A 20,984-nucleotide genomic window follows, 5' to 3' on the forward strand; every position below is an offset into this window, starting at 1 on the left:
CATTCTGCCCTCTTAAAAGCAGTCTCACAATCACCTAGCTGTCCGTTTTTGTTTTTGTTTTTGTTTTTTTGTACTCAGACTTGAGAACAAGAGATTGGTTATCAGTCAGTATGGTGGCCATTATTTTAAGAAGTAGCCACCAGTGGAACGGCCTATGGCAAATGCCTCAGTTTACATTACTCTGAAAGTTTATTTTACTGCGTCTTCCCATTTAAAATACTGGACCCTATATGGGTGATTTTTGGTCAAAATTTTTGCTTTTTGATATAAGGAAAACTTCTGTGACATATTTGGGCAATGGTTGGGAACGGGAATGAAACAAAATCTCCAGTTTTGGTATTCCTATGATTTCTCTCCACTTAATGGTGCATCTTATTAAGTCTGTGCCCCTGGTGTTCCTGGTAAAATCTCCAGGAGCAGAAGTCTCTTTTGGAAAAGTTCCAGGCTTTGTCAGCTCCTCCCTCCTACTTGGAGTCTTTTTTTTTTTTTTTTTTTTTTTTGCGGGGGTAGCTGTTTGTTTTGTTTTGGTTTTTTGAGACAGGGTTTCTCCGTGTAGTTTTAGTGCCTGTCCTGGATCTGGCTCTGTAGACCAGGCTGGCCTTGAACTCACAGAGATCCATCTGGCTCTGCTTCCCGAGTGCTGATATTAAAGCCGAGCACCACCTCCGCTTTAATGACGGGTCCTTCAGGCAGTTTCTCTCCTCTAAAGCCCTCTGACCAAGAAGCAGAGGGATTTGGAACCATGGACTTACAAGGTTCAGGAGCTAAGAGAGTCCAGGAAAACCCTGGAGTTGAGAATGACATCTCCTCTGTCCAATCAAAGGTGCAGGTTTCTCTCCGGTCCCCGCCTCCCTTTCCCCGCGGCCCCAATAACTGCACTCTGAGGCCCCGGCTTCTGCTGTCAAGTAGCTAGGGTGGGCTCCGCCTAGGCGAGGAGTGGCGCCGGTGGAGATGCGCTCCCAGCTGTTTGCGGCGGGAGCGGGAAAGCTGTAGGGCCAGGCAGCGCGGCGGCGACAGGAGTGGGGAACAGGTAGGAGGCAGGCTCGCCCTTCTGCAGAGCACAGGGAAGGCGTGCTTCCCAGAGGCCACCAGCCAAACCCTGCCCCGCCCTGGTTACCCCGGCTCCCAGGGTCACTGTTGCTGTCACTGCAACACTGATGACACCAGATCAGAAGATGGGGTGGAGGGGGGTGATCAGGATGCTGGAGCCGGGGCGACGCACAGGGAAGGGTTGCAGAGAGAGGGGGCAACGCGTCTGGGCAACTTTCCTTGTAGACGCTGCGGCTGCCTGCAGGGTCGGGCCTGGGGTTTGCCCTGTCGATGTCGCTGGGGGTTGGGGGGCGCAGACGTGCCAGCTGCCGGAACCGCAGGTCCTCTCTGCATCTCCACTGCTCCGCATGCCAGGCGCCGCCTGTTCCCCTCCCCCGCACCTGCAGGGTACCTCCAGTGCAGCGCTGGCTGCCAGTGCTTGCAGTAAGGGAGGCAGGGGCTGGTGCGTCCCCAGGCTAAGAACTAGTCCCCTTTGGGCGTGCGGGTTGCGGAGAAACCCTGCATTTTCTGATTAATCTAGTTTGAGGAAAAACCAGGGTCCCTCTTCCACGAGGTGCTGAGGACTGGGCAGGGCAGAGAAGCAGCTTGCTGCCTGCTTCACTGTTTCCTACCAGGAACTACCACTTCATCTAGTCAAATGACTGTCAGGATGGACCCCCAAAGCATCCTCCCTGGGTGACCGCATTTGGGCACTAGGTGTTGGCTCAGTGCCGGTTTCTGCTGGAAACAGATTGCTGGTAGCAGTAGGGAGAAGAATTGCAGGGAAATCAGACACCCTTCTGGGAAAATTCCTGAAAGAGAGAGAGAGAGAGAGAGAGAGAGAGAGAGAGAGAGAGAGAGAGAGAGAGGGAGAGAGAGAGAAGCAAGAGAGAGGTGTAGCCATCTCTGGCTGTCCCGTTTTTCATGCCAAATCCAGCATGGGCATCTGTACGTGTGCCTGTGTACGCACATCTCCAAGGTGGAGCTATATATAGCTCCTGCGCAGCCAGCCCGGTTTCCTTGCTGCTGAGCGGGCTGCCTTGGCCTTCTGAAGCAATTGGCAAGCACTGGGTGGGAGGGGCGAAATAGAATCAAATTCTTCATTAGTGGGGGAAAGCCAGGGAAGAGAAACTCAGAGTAACAAACCCCCACATGGAATAACATTTTTTTGCAATGCACAAAAATTGTATTCCAAAATTATTCTGAATGCATTCTTGGGTCTTACCCGCGTTTTTCAGAATCATAGTATGTATCGACCATTGCAGCCCGAAGTGTAGCATACATCATATTAATACATGACTTATCTGCACTCTTTTATTGACTCATTGGTGCACAATGTTGTGCACATGCTTGCATCTTGCTTACTTGGAATTAAATGCGTTTGTGTGGTAACTGATAGCTAGCTGCACTGAGGGGTCTGGAAAGGACCCACCCACTTTTCAGGATGCAGGCTTGTGGTACCAGTAGGGCCATTGGAGGTAGTTTTGATATAATTCCTTGGACATATTTTTCTTGTGGCCTTTTAAAAAGATGTCTATATATTTATTTTTATCACTCACTGTCCAAGATTGTGTATTTCCTGATGATAACCTTTCCATTGTCTTAAACCAGAAAAAAATGAGATTCAGAAGGAACAAATAGTGTGCTTAAAAATCTTCCACAAATTTCAGCTCTGTTTTTCCCAAAGCCTGCTGTGCATGCACACACAGCAGCTTCTCCTTAGACAACACACTCTGCAGTTTCCATAATTATTGGTCCCTGTAATAAATTTAAATAGTGTTGATATCAGCCACGATGTGTGCTGGGGTAACTCATTTATTCATGTGTAAGTTTGTTGCTTATGGGTTTTTTCAGAATTAATTTTTGGTTTCCTAGATATTATTCTAATATACCAGAAGGAGCTGGTGGTGGTGAATTTTGTTACCCCAACTGCCTGCCTATCTGAGTTTTAGAGGGTTTTATTCTCTTAGAACTTTAGTCTCATGGTATTCCATGGAATGATAACAGAGTTGACTCCTAGGTTTATCCTGAAACTTCTCTTAAAAGCCTGTGCATGGCCAAGTAGCAGTGGCACACACCTTTAATTGGAGCACTTGGGAGACAAAGCCAGTTAGATTTCTGCAGGGTGTTTACCCATCAACCCCATGGTTCCCCAGAGTTTTCTTGAGTATGAGCAGCAAGAAATATTAGATAGAAGGAATTAGAATGTGGAGATAAGCAGATAGAAAATACAGGATAGCCTTGAGAGGGCCTGGAACCTATTCCAATGGGCCTTAATGTTTCTGTGTTAGGTATTTATAGAACCGCCAAGGGGTGGCGCAAAAGACACCCCTCCACACACACCAGCACAGCCTAGTGCAGACCATCTCAGACACCTGCACTCAGGCCTGTGGTCCAATCATCCTCCCTGGGTAAAGCCTACCCTGCAGACCTGCTGGGTAAAGCCACAAAGAACCTGAAAATGAGCTCCCACAGATTTCTATGAACTTGAGGCCAGCCTGGTCTTCAGTGTGAGTTCTAAGACAATCAAGGCTATACAGTGAAATCTTGCCTCAACAAAACAAAACAAAACAAAAAAATTTGGGCATGTTTTCACTGTGGGAATGGGTACATAATAGGTTGTGAATAGCAGAAATACTATTCATTTTTAATCCATAGCTTGAGTCTCCTTGGAACACGATACATATGGAAATCTCATCACACTTAGTCTTATGCTGATTAACCTTAGGTATCTATCTGTTTTATTATCTAGCTAGACAAAGAAATACTTTTCTGAAAAACTTTTGTGCTAATTAAGTTTCCCAAGTTGACAAACTACAGTCATCTAGAAAGAGGGAACCACAATTGAGAAATTGTTATACTCAGACCCTCTTGTTGAAATGTCTGTTGGGGTTTTCTTAAATTCTAATTGATGCAGAAGTGACCAACCCATTGTGGGTAGCACCTTCCACACTCTGTGTGACTTAGACTATAAAAGAAAGGTAGCTGAACTAGCTAGAGATTGATGCAGGAGTACCCAGCCCATTGTGGGCAGCACCATTCCTACTCAGGAGGGCTTAAGCTATAAAAGAAAGGTAGCTGAATAGCTAGAGAGAGGAAGTCAGCAAACAGTGTTCCTGTGTGGTCTTTGCTTTGGTCTGTGTATTCTCATGGAAACAAAAAAAAAGAACTGGGGTATTATGACCTATATTGTTTTATAGTTGTCATGCTGAAAGTTCTAAGTGGGCTCAAAGGTATTCCCTGAAAACCTATCATCATGGCCCATTACTCACATAGGTGCTGCAAGGATTTGAGGCTCATCTATTTGTCAATAGAGAGCAGAACTGACAGCTACTTTTGGGAATGCTGGCTCCATTATCCTTCCCATGATGACTAAGGGCTGATGTGAGGGTGTTTCTGTATTCTTACCCCCAGGATGATTCAGTTTTCTAACACAGGTGATGACTAGAGTTCTGTTTGTGTCGTATATTCTTTCTCGTGCTCTATGCATCCAAGTAGAGAATTGGGTGGAAGCTAGACTAGATTTCTACAAGTAAGAACATTCCATGTAATTGCCTTAACCATACTACACCTACCCCTGGTGCAAATATGAAGTCATCACTGGTCCCTTGGACATTCTCCATGTTAATTTCTTTCTTCACATCTCTTGCAACTCTAGTCCCCACCATACCAGTCACAGTGAATTGGATGCATTTTCCATGGAATATGTATCATCACCCTCCACACACACACCCTTCAACATATTCCATTCTCTGCCATAAATAACTCATTTGCCTTGTATGTACCCATCTAATCTCTTGATGTTTCTAGTCAAATGCTACCCTTTCTACATGCAAATCACCTATGCTCTGCATCTTAGCCTAGAACCTATGCCCTCTAAGTCACTGGTAAACTCCTTTTTTTTTTTTTTTTAATAGGAGCAGCAGTTGGTTTTTGTTTATTAGCATTCTGGCTATCGTTCTTCTCTTCTGACAGCTGTCTCCTGTGGTTCTCCCCTCTTCTGCCAGATTTCGGTTGTAGACACCACAATCATCTGTTGTCCAATTTTCTTACTTCTCTAAGCCTCCTTTCTTGGTTTCCCTCCTATTTTTGCTTTCTTTTCCAAGCACTCAAATGACATATTTCCTTCTACAGTTGCATTTCTATTATGCTCCTGGTTGTCCTGAATTCTGTCCTGGTTAAGAATGTGGGCTGTGGGGAAAAGTCTTCATTATGCAAATATATGAATGCCAGCAATGTGGTCTACAATAACACTGGAGAGGCTTTTGTGACCTTTACTCCAACAATGCATGTAAAACATTCAAGACAGAACTTGGGCCACAGTAATCATTCATAAGCAATAGCTGTTAGAGTATTATTTGTAATGATAATGTAGGTAGTGAACATCACTGTTTGCCTATCCCTATTGATGGGCATCAGCCCTAAGTTGGTCTTTAGTAATGGAGGCTATAACTTTCCAGACAATTTTGCTTGTAGCTAATACTTTTTCAGTCTTCCTTTCATCTAGAAGTATCCACTATCTATTTAGTGGTTTATCTGTTCTTATTCTAAATTCTAATGTATATCTAATATCTAATGTATATTATGCACTGGTGTTATAAACCTAGATTGGTGCAGTGGCCAATAAGTCTGCCAGCATAGAAGTTCTAATCCTAGATGCCACAGATGACCCAACTATGTTGTGTATGAGATTTGCACTATTGATTCTCTTTTATTTTGAAATTTTTAAATTGGTAGCAAGACATGTTTTGGTCAAACTTCTAAGGAGGATTGAGTTGTGTGCCACTGGCAATGTAGCAGAAGGATGATGCATTGTTCACTATGGTTGAATGGATAGCCTATTGTGTAAAATTATATTAAAAGGTCTATAAATTTATGGTTATGTCGTTGAACTTAATTTCAGGCAAAATTGGAAAGAAATTTGATTAAAAGAAATTAAATAATCACTAAGGAAAAAATTAGAAATAAAGAAAATAGAGAAATGATTTTTCCCGTTTCTTTTCACTGTGCTTACTGTGCAGAGCAGGCTGGACTTGAATTCAGGGAGACCTGGCTGCCTCTGCCTCTCCAGTGCTAGGGTTAAAGGCATGTGCCACCATGCCTAGTTTATCATTGTTCTCATTACTGTCAGTGTGCATAGATATTTTCAATTTGTACCTTTGACTATTGGGTATAGGGACACTAACTTTTTCTTCACATCAGACACTAAGCACTTATTGATTTCATTGACCATTATTATCAAGGATGTACATATGGTTCCCAAGTAATCTTTAATATAGTGTCATTAGTGTTTTCAGATTTTCCTAGTTAAGGAATTAAATGTAAATACACATGTTCTGCATTTATAGTCATTTCTTTATCATAACTTATTGAAAGTTACTAGCGAAGACAAATATTTGTATCAGATAGTGACAGACATTTCTTAAAAGCTCATGCACAGATTTATGTTCTGACAATGGCTACTTCAATTTGGCAATGCATTGTATTCATTATCACTTGGTATTATGGCTTTTAAAGGTGACTATTTTTATGGTAAAATTTATGTATTGAGTTCTTTTCTTTTGTTTTTCTGTGCTTTGTGGTGAGTTCATGGAATACCATACTCAGTGGGTACCTGTGCTTCTTGATTTGTGAAACTGGGTTGACTCAAGGAACTCACATGATCCTGATATAATAGGACATTTGCAAAAGTGTTTCTTCCCCTGATTGCTGCCTTTGGTTTTATTGGGGGGGGTGGGACAGAGTACAAGCAGCGGGGTTTGAAATGAGATTGACTTTGTACACAGACTGACTTTGAACTCACCATTATAGTTCAGACTGGCTCTGAACTTGTGGGGATCCTGTTATGTTAGTCTCTTTAGTGATGGGATTGCAGATGGTATTTGCTGTGCCTTTCTAGAAGCATGCTTTAACATGCAGACATTTATAATTTTACTGATGTTTATCAGTTCATTCACACTGCTACTTCACATAGTGTCAAAGCTCAGAGAACTTTCTGCCACCTAACAGAACTGAATATGAAAGCTTGCTTATGAGTGCCATACTGCTAACTTCTTTTGTCCTCTAAAGCAAAGTTGAACTTCTGTGTATCTTATGTGTATCCTCATGTGAAGTGGCTCCTGGGGACACATATAATATAATATCAGTCTATTAAGATAAACTTTATTCTTCATGTAGTTCTTCCCGTAAGTAGATGGCTCCTTAATTCTTCCTGAGCCTCCATTGTCCATTCCAAAAATACCACAGGGCAAAATGTACAACAGAAGATATTAATGACCAGGTTACTCAGCCAGAGCAGGGCACACTGTTTGCACAATTATCTGAATGACTCAAGCACTAAATCTGTTTCTTCTAGGATTATCCAGATGGTCCTTAATTCACTGGATAATTGCTCAGCCCTGTGCTTTGATGTAGACCTGAGTGTGTCGTGCCTTTCTTGTACTGTTTTGTGGCCTCTTTATAAATGCTTCTGATTGGTCACTTTTCATTATTTATATGTGTTGGTTTACCTGGTCCTCAACCTGTTCTCTTAGAGATATTAAGAACTATATATTGTATGATAGTAAACCCCAACCAGTTAACTCCAACCAGGTAATAACTGTGTAACCAGTATATCACTTAATCTTTCTAACATTTTGTTTAGTGTGTGTGTGTGTGTGTGTGTGTGTGTGTGTGTGTGTGTGTGTGTGTATGTGTGTGTGTGTGTGTTTAAAGATGTTCAGTGTTCAGGGAATCCTTCTCTGGTCTTCTTTTCATCATCTCCTTTATGTCAAGCTCATTTTTCCACCTCACATCCCCATCTTGTTTTAACGAAGCAAATTTCATAATGAGATCTCTAGGCTGACGGTCTGTTGATGGGGTCTCCCCTTTTCTTTTCTACGGTTCTCTTTATTTTACTTGAAGTCATTTGTTAGCAGTCCTTATTAAGTTTTTCAAATTCATTTATCACTCATTGGGATCTCTTCTGTCTCTAGTTGCTGACCACACCCAGATCACTCCCCTGCCTCATCTCCTACCATTCATGCTTTCTCTTTTCTCCCATCTTCTGATGTGTTCTAGTCTCCAACATAAGTCACTGTTTTCTTGTTGGTCTTTCAGATGGTCTGTCTAAGCCCCCATGTCTACAGTTGTGCTCTATCTTTTCTAGACTTGTTGTTTAGAGTTCAAACCTTGTGATTTTAGCCCCTATTCAGAGTCTCCCAATCAGTGGCTAGCAACCAGAACCTAGCACTGTATTGTAATCAATTGTTTTCTCAAAAATCTACTGTGTATGCCTTGAAGAACAGAGACCATTACTAAATCTTCCATGTGTCCCACAAGGCCCTCACATGTTTTATATTTTGTAAGTATTTCTGAAGACATGAGTACTAGGAGGAGGATATGTCTGAATCGGTTTTTATAATTTCATTAAATGAAATATTCATCTTTGCCTTGAAAAGGCAACAAATAAAAACTACATGCCATGGTGGTTTTTAATAATATTTCAAATTTAATATCCTGATTTTGTGGTTTATGCAAGATAGATAAAAGATTTTTAATGAAGATTTTTGTAATTCCATTTTGTAATGAAAATCCTTGCCTAGGTTATGATAATTCTACAATTGTCACTACGTTAACTTCTTTTAAACAATCTTGTGTTTCAGAAGGTAGGATACATTTGTAGATGCATGGATACTATAGACCTATAAATTCATTTGGCTGGGATTAAATATTGACAAAAATAATTATCATTTTCTCTGCTTAATTAAAATTTTCCACTGTCATCTCTGATATCTTACATTGTTCTCCTTAGCATACTCTCTTATGAAGATGGCATTATCAGATCCCCTCAAGGGTTTTGACAGTTACCTCAAAATGCCTCAGCATATAAAAAAACTATAGGTAACTAATGCTTAGAGCGGGACTAATAGTTTTCTTCAGGGAAGAGCTACCAATTGATTATCTAATACCAAATGGTTATCCTTGAAAATGTATATATGAATAATATTACACAGATTGAGCAGGTTCTAATTAGGAATATACATGCATATACATACTCATATATAAATGTAACAGCATTCAATGAAAAAAGAGGCCATGAATTTGGATGAAAGTAAAGTCGTGTAACAGGAGGGTTCTGAGGGATGAGAGGGAAGGATAAATGATGTAAGTATAATCTCAAAAACAAGTTAAAAAGTGTGGTCATTTGCATTTATGGGTAAAGTCAGAGAAATAAGTAAGTTACCTGAACTCAAATGTTAGTGAGATAAACAAGAAAGAACTAATATTACTCGCACCCAGTGTGTGTGCTAGGCTTACCATAGAGAGGCTCTGAATGCCTTGTCAGGATAAGGCCATTGATCTTGGTTTTAACGATCCATTGAAAGTTCTGAGCCATGCACTACACCTTCATTTCATCAATAAATCCCATCAATAAGTATATCTACTTTCCACAGTTCTTTGAAAAATTAAGTTTTCATCCTAAATATATGTTAAACTTTTGCATTCATTTAATTGCTTGTTGTTTAATACACACACACACACACACACAAACAAACACACACCATTTTACTCCTATAATTTATTTCAGAGTGTACTTCTTTTTATTGTTTGTGAAAGAACAATATTCTTTTCCTTCTCTTTTAACTTAAGTTATTGAAATAAATTTTGGGACTATTCTTAAGAAGAGAGGCTCAAGTTTACTTTTAAGTTTTGCTAACCATGAAATTCTATACAGTGATTTATAGGAATCAAGTCAAAAATCAAATTTTAGGGGGAAGTGGGAACTAAGAAAAATAGTGAAAAAGAAATTCATTTAAAAATGATGGTACTTAGAACAGCAACTCTACCCTCTCTGGAAATTCAACATGTTGGGATATATGAATTATTTTCTGTCCAGTTTGCAAATGTATCATCTCTATAATTTCCATTCACTTATTAATAATAATCACTTATTGAACATCACAGTTTAAATGATTGTTTAAAATATGTTGCATGTGGCATCTCAGTACTTTACAAATACAGAGAAGATGGCTTTAAACATATATCACCCTATTGTGTAAGTCAGGAAATTAGAGCAAATACTTTACAAAAATGAGATTCTGCATCCAGACTCCACAGCTTTGTTGTGTGTGTTTGATAATCATGTGCATGTGTGTCTTAGTGTAGATGTGGACATGCAATGGATGCATTATGAGGTCAGAGGACAACCTCAAGGGTCCTAAGCTTCTACCCTGTTTCAGACAGGGTCTCTTTATTGTTTGATGCTAACCAGCCTGAACAATGCTCCAGTTTTTAATCCTCATGTTAGTATGTGCCCAGTCCTTACAAGAACAGTAGGCTTTAGTGTTCTGTGAGTCATGGTATATAGAACCTATGCCCGTGCTCAAAAATATTGTGTTAACACAAGGAATTAAATCATTCTAATTTTCAACTATTTTATTCATAGATAGCTCATAAACAAAAAGGTCTTCCACTCTAAGTGATTTACATGGTGCTATTTTCCAAATATAAATTAGTTATTTACAATGTATCATTTAAATATTTATTATTATAATTTTGATTCAAACATCAGAATTTTATGACTTTCTGACCTAATTTTCCTTCCCACCACCACAAAACATTAGCACTAATTCTATCCTAAGGCTGTAATCTGACCACATTTAATTGTCATGGTTACAGAAAATGCAGATCTGTATCTCCAGCTGTCAGGATGCCTGCTAAGATGTTATGAACAGTATAATATTTCAGTCTGAACATCAAATTGTTTAATATAACCAAGTTTTATATCAGAAAATGCCAGTGTACAATATTTTTATACATCAGATGCAATGCATTTTAATTGAAAATATTTTAAATGAGTAATGGTTTGATTCAATTTAGGCCTTCAGATGTTGTTTTAGGATTATTATAACTCTGGTTACTAGAAAACTAACCCAGTTTCTTGTGGCTAATTTAGATATTTGAGCATATGTAGGTTGAATGATGATGAGCATGATATCTACTTCTACTAAAGTACACATTAATGTATTCTGCAAAACCATGTTCAATGTTCTTTTATTGAAAATAGATTTTTTTTATACAATATATCCTGATTACAGTTTCCCCTCCCTGGACTCTTCCCAGTTCATGCCCACCTCCCTACCCATCTGGATCCAGGTCCTGTATGCCTCATGTTTGAAAGTAAACAGGTATTGAAGGGATAATAATAAAATAAAATAAAGCAAAAACAAATCAGAATAGGACAAAATGAGCAAAACAGAAGGAAAAGAACCCAAGAAACTGCAGAAGAAATAGATCTAAATGCAAAGACGCGTTCCGTTGCATATTTAGGATTCTCATAAACCATAAAACTGGAAGCCACAATAAATATGCAAAAGCTGCAGGGTTTTATATATATTATATGTTAATATCTACTTATATTAATAATATATATGAAACAAAAATAAAGAAGTCTGGCACATTATTATAAGACAAAGAACCTTGAAATATGCTATTGGCTATCTACTATTGGGCATGCAGCCTGCCCTTAAGATTAGTTTGTTTCCCCAGTGAGACTTGGAGAAAACTAGATTTTCATTCGCAAGTGGTTATTAATCAGAGATTCCTTTTGGGCTAGAGATGGTCCACTTCTTTCAGCTCTAGGACCACGTCTGCTGCAAACCTTTGCTGGCTGGCTCTGTGCATGCTACGAGTCTCTGTGAGTATGTGTGTTGGTAGTAATTGTGTCATGTATGTTGGTCTCCCTGTGTTGAGAAGTTTGTTGTCCTCCATCCCCTCTGGCTCTTGAAATCTTTCTGCCTCTTTCACAGAGTTCTCTAAGCCCCCTGGTGAGGAGGGTGATTGATGGAATCATCCTGTTCAGTGCTGAGTGTTCCAAAGTCTTCCACTCTCTGAATATTTCCTTGTTGTGGATCTCTTTATTTGTTCCCATCTGCTGCAGGAAGAAGCTTCTTTGATGATGGCTGATCAAGGCACTGATCTATGAATACAAAGAATGTGGTCAGGAGTCATTTTATTGGCCATTCCTTTTGTAGATCAGTAATATTTGGTTTGCCCCTAGACCCTTGGACTATCTAGTCTCAGGATCTTGGTTACCCAAGTAGGGTTGAGTAAGGGTTCCATTTCATGGAGTGGACCTCAAATCGAATCAGATATTGGTTGGTTACTACCACAAGCTCTGTGTCATCATTGCACTTCTTTATCTTGCAGGCAAGACACTATTGTAGATTAAAGGGTTTGCAGCTGGGTTGGCTTAAGTTGCTATTTTGGTAGCATGTAGAGTGCCAAAGATGCTAGAATGTAGGGTTGAAGGTTCTGTGTCAGCAGCAGATCAACTTCTCCATGTTCAATGAGTTGTGTAGGTCTTGTCTTTAGCAATGTGGCCTTGCTGTCAGTTTGTAAAGAGTAGTCTATAGCCTTTGCAACAGCCTGGGTTGTTTGGGGGTTCCCATGGGATCTCTTTGGCCAACAATTTGATTATATATAACCCATTCTCTATACTAGAGGTTCATTTGGTGAAGAGAATTGTCAAGCTAAGACTCTGTCTTCCTGATATATTTGGCCATTGTATTGTCTAGGTGACTTGTCTTATTTAGAATGGGGTATTGAAATCATCCACTATCAGTATGTGAGGGTCAATATGTGATTTAAGTTGTAGTAGTGTTTCTTTTGTGAACTTGGGTACCCTTGTGCTTGGTGCGTAGATGTTAAGAATTAATGTGTCTTCTTGGTAGATATTCCCTTTGTTGAGTATGTAGTGTCATTCTCCATCTCTTCTTAGTTTTTGTTTGAATTCTGTTTGTCATATATTAAAATTGGTATACTGGCTTGCTTCTTAATTCCATTTCCTTGGAATATCTTTTTGCATTCTTTTACCCTGAGGTACTGTCTATTCTTGATGTTAAGGTATGTTTCTTGGATGCAGTAGAAGAATAGGTTCTGTTTTTCCATCCATTCTGTTAGTCTGTGTCATTTTATTGGGGAATTGAGACCATTGATGCTGAGAGTCATCAATGAGCAATGTTTGTTGATTTTTGCTACTTTGCTTTTATGATGTGGTTTTTATTTTCCCCTCTTTTGATTTCCTGGGCTGAGATTACTTATTCTTTTTTTTTCCCTTGCATGTGATTAACCTCTTCAGGTAGAACTTTTCTTCCTAGTGCCTTCTATAGTGTATGATTTGTAGATACTTATTGTTTAAATTAAGTTTTATCCTGGACTCTCTTTTTTTTTTTTTTCATATATTGTGATTGAAAGTTTTGTTGGGTATAGTAGTCTGGGCTAGTTTCTATGATGTATTAGATTTTAGAAAACATCTTTCCAGGCCCTTCTGGCTTTAAGAGTCCCCATTGAAAAGTCAGATGGTATTCTAATTCATCTGCCTTTGTATGTTACTTGATGCTTTTTCCTTGAGCTTTTAATATTATTTCTTTGTTCTGTACAGTTAGTGTTTGTATTATTAATGTTGAGGGAAACTTCTTTTCTGGTCTAGTCTATTTGGTGTTCTGTATGTTTTTTGTACCTTGACAGGAATTTTCTTCTTTAGGTTATGGAAGTTTATTTTTCTATGATTTTGTTGAGAGTATTTTCTGTGCCTTTGACCTAGTTTTTGTCTCCTTCTTCTATTCCTATTAATTGTTGATTTGTTTCTTTTTTCAGAGTGTCCCAGATTTCCAGATGTGTTGTGTCTAGATGTTTTTAGATTCAACATTTTCTTTGACTGATGTATCCATTTCTTCTATTGTACCTTCAACTCCAGAGATTCTCTCTTCCATCTCTTGTATTCTATTGGTGGGGCTTGCCTCTGAGGATCTTGTTTGAATTCTTAAAATTTCCATTTCCAGATTTCTCTCAGTTTGGATTTTCTTTATTGATTCTATTTCCACTTTTCATATTTTGAAATGTTCTATTTATTTCCTTTTACTGTTTGTGTTTTCATAGATTTCTTTAATGAATTTGTTCATTTCCTCTTTAAGAACCTCTATCATATTCATAAAAGCTACTTTAAGGTCCCCATCTTATGCTTCAGCAATGTTGCAGTTATAGGGGCCTACTGTGGTAGGGTTGCTGGGCTCTTTTGTGACTATATTGTCCTGACTGTTATTGTGTTTTTACGGCAGTGTCTAGGCATCCGGGTTTGGTAAGATTGTAATTCTAGGTACTAATATCTGGTCTTATCTTTGGTGGGTGCTTTGTTTCGTTGGTTTCTGTTGCTGGCTAGTTTTCATGTGGATTCTAGCATTTGAACTCAAGTCTTCATGTTGTGTACCAACTGAGCTGTCTCTTGACTTTTAAGATGGTGGGATGGTTTTGAAGAATCTTGACATCTGTAAGAACAGACTCAGGAAATGTTTACTTTGTTGGGTAACAATTATTTTTTTTTTAAATTTCCTTGAACAGAGTTTCAATTTGTAATGATAGTTTCTATTTTTGTGTTTACAAAATTTTATTGTACAAATACCATAAGTATATCTATTTATTCCATTGTTGAAGATATGATTTGTTCCAGCTTTGTGTTATTACTAATAGTTGTATTATAAAAGTTCATTATTGTACATGTCTTTTCTAATATACAGGCTCACCATAGCTTCAATTGTCAATTTGTCAAATTAATGTACGTAGAAAGAGGGAACTCAAGTTGAGGAATTACCTCAATTGGATTGACCTGTGGGTATATCTGTGGGTCATTTTCTTAATTTCTAATTGGTGTAAGAGGATTCAGCCTACCATGAGTGGTGCCAACACTGGGAAGCTGGTTTAGGTTCTATAAGGAAGGTAGCTGAGCAAGGGAGAGTAAGGATGGCTGTAACATGAATCTTAAAATGTCTTATTAATAAAAACAAACCACGTGACAGGTATTGGGGTGAATGCTGAAAGATCAGAGAAGCAGAACAAGCCACAGCTATCCTCACCTTGCCAACTTCTCAGCTAATCCTGTTTCCTCAAAGTGGAAGCCTCTGAGTCCTCACACAAATGGATCTCAGCTGAACTGCTGCTAAATGCCTAAAAGCTAAAAAGACTCTAGTTCCTGGTCCTCAAGCCCTATATACCATTCTGCTTCCTGCCATCACTTCCTGGGATTAAAGGTGTGTGTCTTTCCCAAGCAAAGACATGAGATCTCAAGTGCTGGGATTAAAGGTGTGTGTCACCATGCCTGGCTGTTTCCAGTGTGGCCTTGAACTCACAGAGATCTGGATGGATCTCTGCCTCTGTAATGTTAGGATTAAAGGTGTGTGCTACTACTGCCTAACCTCTATGTTTAATATAGTGGATGTCCTGTTTTCTGACCCCCAGATAAGTTTATTGGGGTACACACTATCTCAATCAAAGATGGCAGTCCACAGTTTTCCTTTGTACTTCCTGCTTTGAGCTCCTGCCTCAGCATCCATTTATAATGGATTGTAGGCCACATAAACCTTTTTGTCCCCATGTTGCTTTTGCATGGTTTTAAGGCAGTAACAGAAACCTAATTAGGCCAGGGTGATTAGAGTATGTTATGTCAGAAATAGGCATGCTTGCGTCGTTCCACAATGACAGAATTTATATTGAATAACAATACATATTTAGAAAGTGTTCATTTTTATGGCTCCATTTTGCCAAGTCGTCCCCATTTCCCTTACTAGATGGCCACTAGAACACACAAGTTCTTGTACTCTTAACTACTAGTATCAGCTCTTAGATCACACATCACAGCCATTGTATCTATATGTTTGTATACATGTTGGTTTTAGAATGGCTCTGAAAGGGTTAAAGAAGCCATAGTGAAGTTCAGAAAGGACTGACCAGTGACAGGGTTAGACAGTTGAAAGCGGTCACAGGGGTAGCCCCCTGTGTATGGACAAACGACTGGAGATGCCTGGGAGCTCAGCCACAGGGCTGTAGTGTCGAGGTGGGCCTGAGGTTTGAGTGAAGTTGCAGGGGTGAGAAGCAGGAGTTTGGATACCAGGAAAGCAAGGTCCATGACTCAGCTAGGAACAGATACAGCAAGTCACACAGGCCATTTTAACCGTGGGAAGTAAACTGAGCTGAAGCCCTTGGGACAGTCAAAAGTTGTCTGCCTCCTGAATCCTTGGCTCACACACCAGGTGGTTAGATGACTGGTCAATAAGGGCTGTCAATGCCAGTGTTAGGTGGCCACCTACCTATGCTGTGTCCAGGTAACAGTGTTATACCCCTCTTGAGTGTGGTGTGTTCCATAAGTTCTCAGGTCTGATTTTTCTAGTATGATTTTAGTGCCTTATGTATTCACATGGCCAGCTTTAGCTACTGTTCTATTACTGTGAAGAAACACCATGACCAAGACAACTTCTAGAAGAAGGCATTTCATGGGTGGGGAGGGCTTGCCTACAGTTTCAGAGGGTTGCTCTGTGATCATCATGGCAGGAAACATGGCTGCAGGTAGGCAGGCACGCTGCTAGAGCGTTAACCTGAAAGCGTTCATCTGATCCACAGGCCAACAGGCAGAGAGGAAGAGCAATAAGCCTAACATGGACTTTGGAAATTTCAAAGTCCACACACAGTGACAGACCTCCTCCCACAAGGCCACATCTTTTAATCCTTTCCAAATAGTTTCATTAACTGAGGACTAAGCATTCAAATATGTGAATTTATACAGGTCATGCTCAAACTACCATCTTGGCCCAGTCTACTTTGATAAATGTATAAATTGGTACCTATGTACTTTCAGGAAAATAATCTCTCAGTGTGTACCTTGTGGTGGTTCTGGACACAGGTGGCCATGCCCAAGTGCTCAGAAGGGCATAGAGACACCCTGCATCTCTGTATGTGCACTCAAAATGTAGCCAGACAGTGCTTGTAAAATGAAGTCACATAGGGCAAATCACAGCCTGAAGAACCAGTTTCAGACAATACAGAGTGACTTAGAGCAGGGCACGGCTGATCTCAATATGAATTGTGCGGTTTTATTGGGTTATGTATTTCCATTATTAAAACTGCAGGCACATGCTATGTTTGGCTCAAATTTTAGTAGAAATTGCTAGTTTTTTTTTTTTTTTCCAAATGGCCATGCTAAAATTTCCAATACAAAATGAGATTTCTTTACTTGGCCAACACTAGGCATTAATAGATTAATATTAATCTTAAGTCAGTCTATTGAGTAGGTGAACATCTAAGTATGTTTAAATTTGTATTTTTCATTAATATCTTGTAGAAGTCCCCTTTTGGTTTTGCTCTTCTGGATACCCTGCCCTAGGTTCTCTTTTTTTAAAAGTTTTTAGCTATTTTGTTATTGCATTATCTGCTTGCTACATATTATTTCAAAGGATATCACTTATATATTCTAATTTCATCCTCTGTGAGAATACTAGAAAATGTCATCTTTAAATCTCTGATTTTATTTAGCACCCTCAGTATTTTCTCAAGAGATATCCTCCATTTCAATGAGTTCCTCAATTGATGTCTTCTTTAATAAATCTTCATTACAAAGCCAGAAGTTATTTATCTATGTTGTTTTTAAATACTGTATTGTACTTCATCTCACCTGGAATTGATATTTTTGTGTAGTTTGCATTTGGCTTCCTTATTTTTAAGAGAAAAACTAGCTCTGGAGCCCTTTATTATTATCTTTTGCCCCATTTAGTGGTATTACCATTGCCACAAACCAAGTGCCTTTAGGTAGTAATATCCTCTTTGAGACTTTTCTATTCTGCTTGACTATTTTACTTGATCTTGTGCCAATACATTGAGTATATAAATTACTGTGGACTAACATAGACTCCCAACTGCTAGAGTGGATTCTCCAGCTTCATCATTTGTCTATGTAAATATGAAAGTCAGGTTATTAATTGCTATTAAATTTTTGGTGTAATCTGATTTAGAATGGCATTGAATTCATAAATCAATTTGAACATAATTGGTACTTAAAATAATTTTGGTCTTTCAGTTGTGACTGTGGCCTATTTTTCAATTTAGTCATACATTTTTAAAAATTAACATTCATTTATTTATTTATTTACCTATTTGTGTATGTGTGCATGTGTTTGTACGTGCATGGGCAAGTATGTGTGCCTATGTGTGCCAGACTGTATGTGTGGTAGTTATAGAGTTGTTTTTCTCTTTCCATCATGTAGGTACTGAGGATTCAATACATGTTATCAGCCTTGGTGGTAAGACCTTTATATGTTGAGCTATCTTGCCAGCCCAAGTCTTAAAATTTCTCTTAATGATGTTTTAAGTTTTTTGTGTGAAGACATTGTATGTCTTCTGTTAAATTTATTGTTGGGTGTTTGCTTTCTTCTATTTTAAGTATTATAACTTCCTCAGTTTGGTTTCTAACTCAGGTGTTAGAATAGAAATATAATTGATTTGTTCATGTTGACTGATAGGCAGGATGTCTCAGCTGTCTCAATCTAGCCCTGAAGGATTCCCGGAGAGCTACTGATCTTTGGTCTACATTGAAATCCCAAAGACGTTGATTCTAACACTGGCAAAGGAATAGAGGAAAACTTTCCAAAGAGAGTAAGGGCAAACAGGCAAAAAGCAAAATTTTTGTCTCCCCAATTCTTTAATGTGAGTGGCCACCACAAATTATGAAGCATACTAAGGGGTTGGAGGTCCCATCTTTCCAATAATCTGAATAAGAAAATACCTCACAAGAGTGCCCAGTTGCTAGGATTCTACTTGACTGCTGATGTTCTCAAGTTGACAACCAAGGTTAGCCATCGCACCTACCCTCTGTGAATGACACCTTGGCCAAGATAGGGTCTCCTGGATGGTTTTAAAATGGAGAGAGCATGCTGAGCACTATCAAGCATGCATTAATCCATTGCTCTCTACTCTCTACTATGGATGCAATAGGAATAGCTGCTTAATCCTGCCATTATGACTTTCTGTAATGATGGACTATAATCTGTAAGTGTGAGCCAAATTAATCCCTTCCCCCTCTTAAGCTGCTTTTTGTCAAGGTATTTTATCACAGCAACAAGAAAGGAAATAAAAATAATAAACTCAGTTATGTTCTTTAATGATGACTCTTTTAATTCATTTAAGTCCTCCCATAAAAGCTGTTAGTGACATCTTTGGAATATTTCATATGGATTTTCTGCATAAGTTTAGAATGTATTATTACTATCAAAACCATACACTGTTTGTAATAGTCTGAGGCATTTTTATCCTGGAAAATTTTATATTTCTACAAGCTTTTGTCCAAAATGATGCCTTATGCTTTAGCATTTGCATACTATCTCATATATATATATATATATATATATATATATATATATATATATATATATAAGTATATATATATACTTATAGCCTATTGTTAGATCTTTGAATTACTTCCAATATATTTTTTAAATACTAAAACTATTAAATTTTAAAAATATTGTTATAAGAACACAATTCAACATGTGCTTTTGAACATATCAGATAACATTTCTCAAAAACACCATTATAGAGCCAAATTGCTAGCAAAGATGATTTTTTCTTAACAGATACTTTTTCCCCATTGTAGTAGCCACTTGTCTTGTTACTATGACAAAATACTCTAGCAGAAGCATCTTAAGTAAGAAAGGGTTTATTTTTCTCACAGTTCCAGTGTACAGTCTTCTGTAGAGAAGCCATGGTTGTAGGAATTTAAGGGATCTAGTGCCTTGCATTTGCTGTGATGAACCAGAGAACAATGAATGCTTGGTTCAGCTAACTTTTTCTTTCCTTTTGTGTGTGTGCTTAAATTTATTAATTATTTTATTATTACTAATTCTCTTTAAATTAATAAATTGAACTATTATTAAATCATTTCTCCCTTCTCTTTCCTCACTCTGCTCTTTCCCATGGAATACCCCTTTATTCCCTCTTGAAATCATGCTTCTTTTTCTTTAGTTGTTATGCCTAAATATATAAATACAACCTGCTCATTTTGTTTAGTGTTATTTGTATGTATATGATTTCGGGCGTGATTATTTGGTATAGGTTAATCAAATAAGGGTCTCACCCCTAGGGAAGAGTGTTTCTCCCACTCTCAGAATTCCTTAGTTACCTGTAGCTCTTTGTTTATGGGTTGGGCCTCATGAGATTTCTCCCTTCTATCTTAACATGTGTTTTATACTTATAACAATATTGTTTAGGCAGCTATATTTTTGAGACAGCATGAGTGTAGCAAGCTACACTGTGGTTCTGGAATGTCTTGATATCTGAAATGCTAATCCTCCCAGCATTTTCCTTACCTTACTGCCCTACCCTTTTCTTTCTCTCACCCTAGATCTGAATGGAAACAGTGAATGCTATCCTGTCTTAAAATTTCCTACACCAATCAAATTAGTCAATTATCTTTAAATTCAACCTCATTCAACTTCCCAGGACATACATAGGAAGAAGCCATATCCTTTACTAAAATGGCACGTGAATGGCTCCTACCTCAACTTTTAATAGAATCATTGTTCTCTGAAACCTCATCAACTAGAGCTCCTGTATTTCTCTCAGCATTCTTGTCTTTCAAGCCCCAGCCAGAATAGTCCATTAAGCTCTACAGACAGCACTTAAAGGCTTTTCTCTCCCTGAATTCCATACTCTTCCCCATTCCTCCTACAAACTAGTTCCAAAGACCTAAGAACCACATAGTCAGGGTGACCACAGCAAACGTCTACTTCTTGGAGACCAATTTTCTCTATCACTTACTTATTATTTGTTGCTGTGACAACTTCAATAAGGAGGAACATTCCACTTTGACAGTGGGGCTGTGGTGGCAAGAACTTGAGGCAACTCAGCACATTGCATCTGTGATTAGGAACCAGAGCAAGGTGGATGCTAATGAAAGCTAAAGCTTGACAAATGGTTTGGTGCACAAAGAGTTACTATAGGTGGAAGCAAAGAACAAGCGTTGCTAGTTGAAACAACAGAAATGTATCTGATATACATTGGAGCATCCATCATATGGTAGCAAGACCCGTGACTAGGGAAGAGAAGATGGAGATGCAGAAAAGTCTCCCTGTGCAGCAGTCATTCCAAGTAAGGGC

General features: G+C 38.8%; 1 protein-coding gene across 1 annotated transcript in view; it reads left to right on the forward strand.

Moving 5' to 3' along the window:
• The first annotated feature begins 872 nt into the window (after nucleotides 1-872).
• The window catches only part of Cntn1 (contactin 1), a 311,527-nt gene continuing 291,415 nt past the window's right edge, over nucleotides 873-20,984 (forward strand). The window contains exon 1 of the mRNA XM_036207695.1: nucleotides 873-1,030. The gene's annotated coding sequence lies outside the window, so the exon portion shown is untranslated. The remainder of the gene's footprint in view (nucleotides 1,031-20,984) is intronic.

The sequence above is a fragment of the Onychomys torridus genome, chromosome 16, assembly GCF_903995425.1.
Source record: "Onychomys torridus chromosome 16, mOncTor1.1, whole genome shotgun sequence".
NCBI classification, from domain to species: Eukaryota; Metazoa; Chordata; class Mammalia; order Rodentia; family Cricetidae; genus Onychomys; species Onychomys torridus.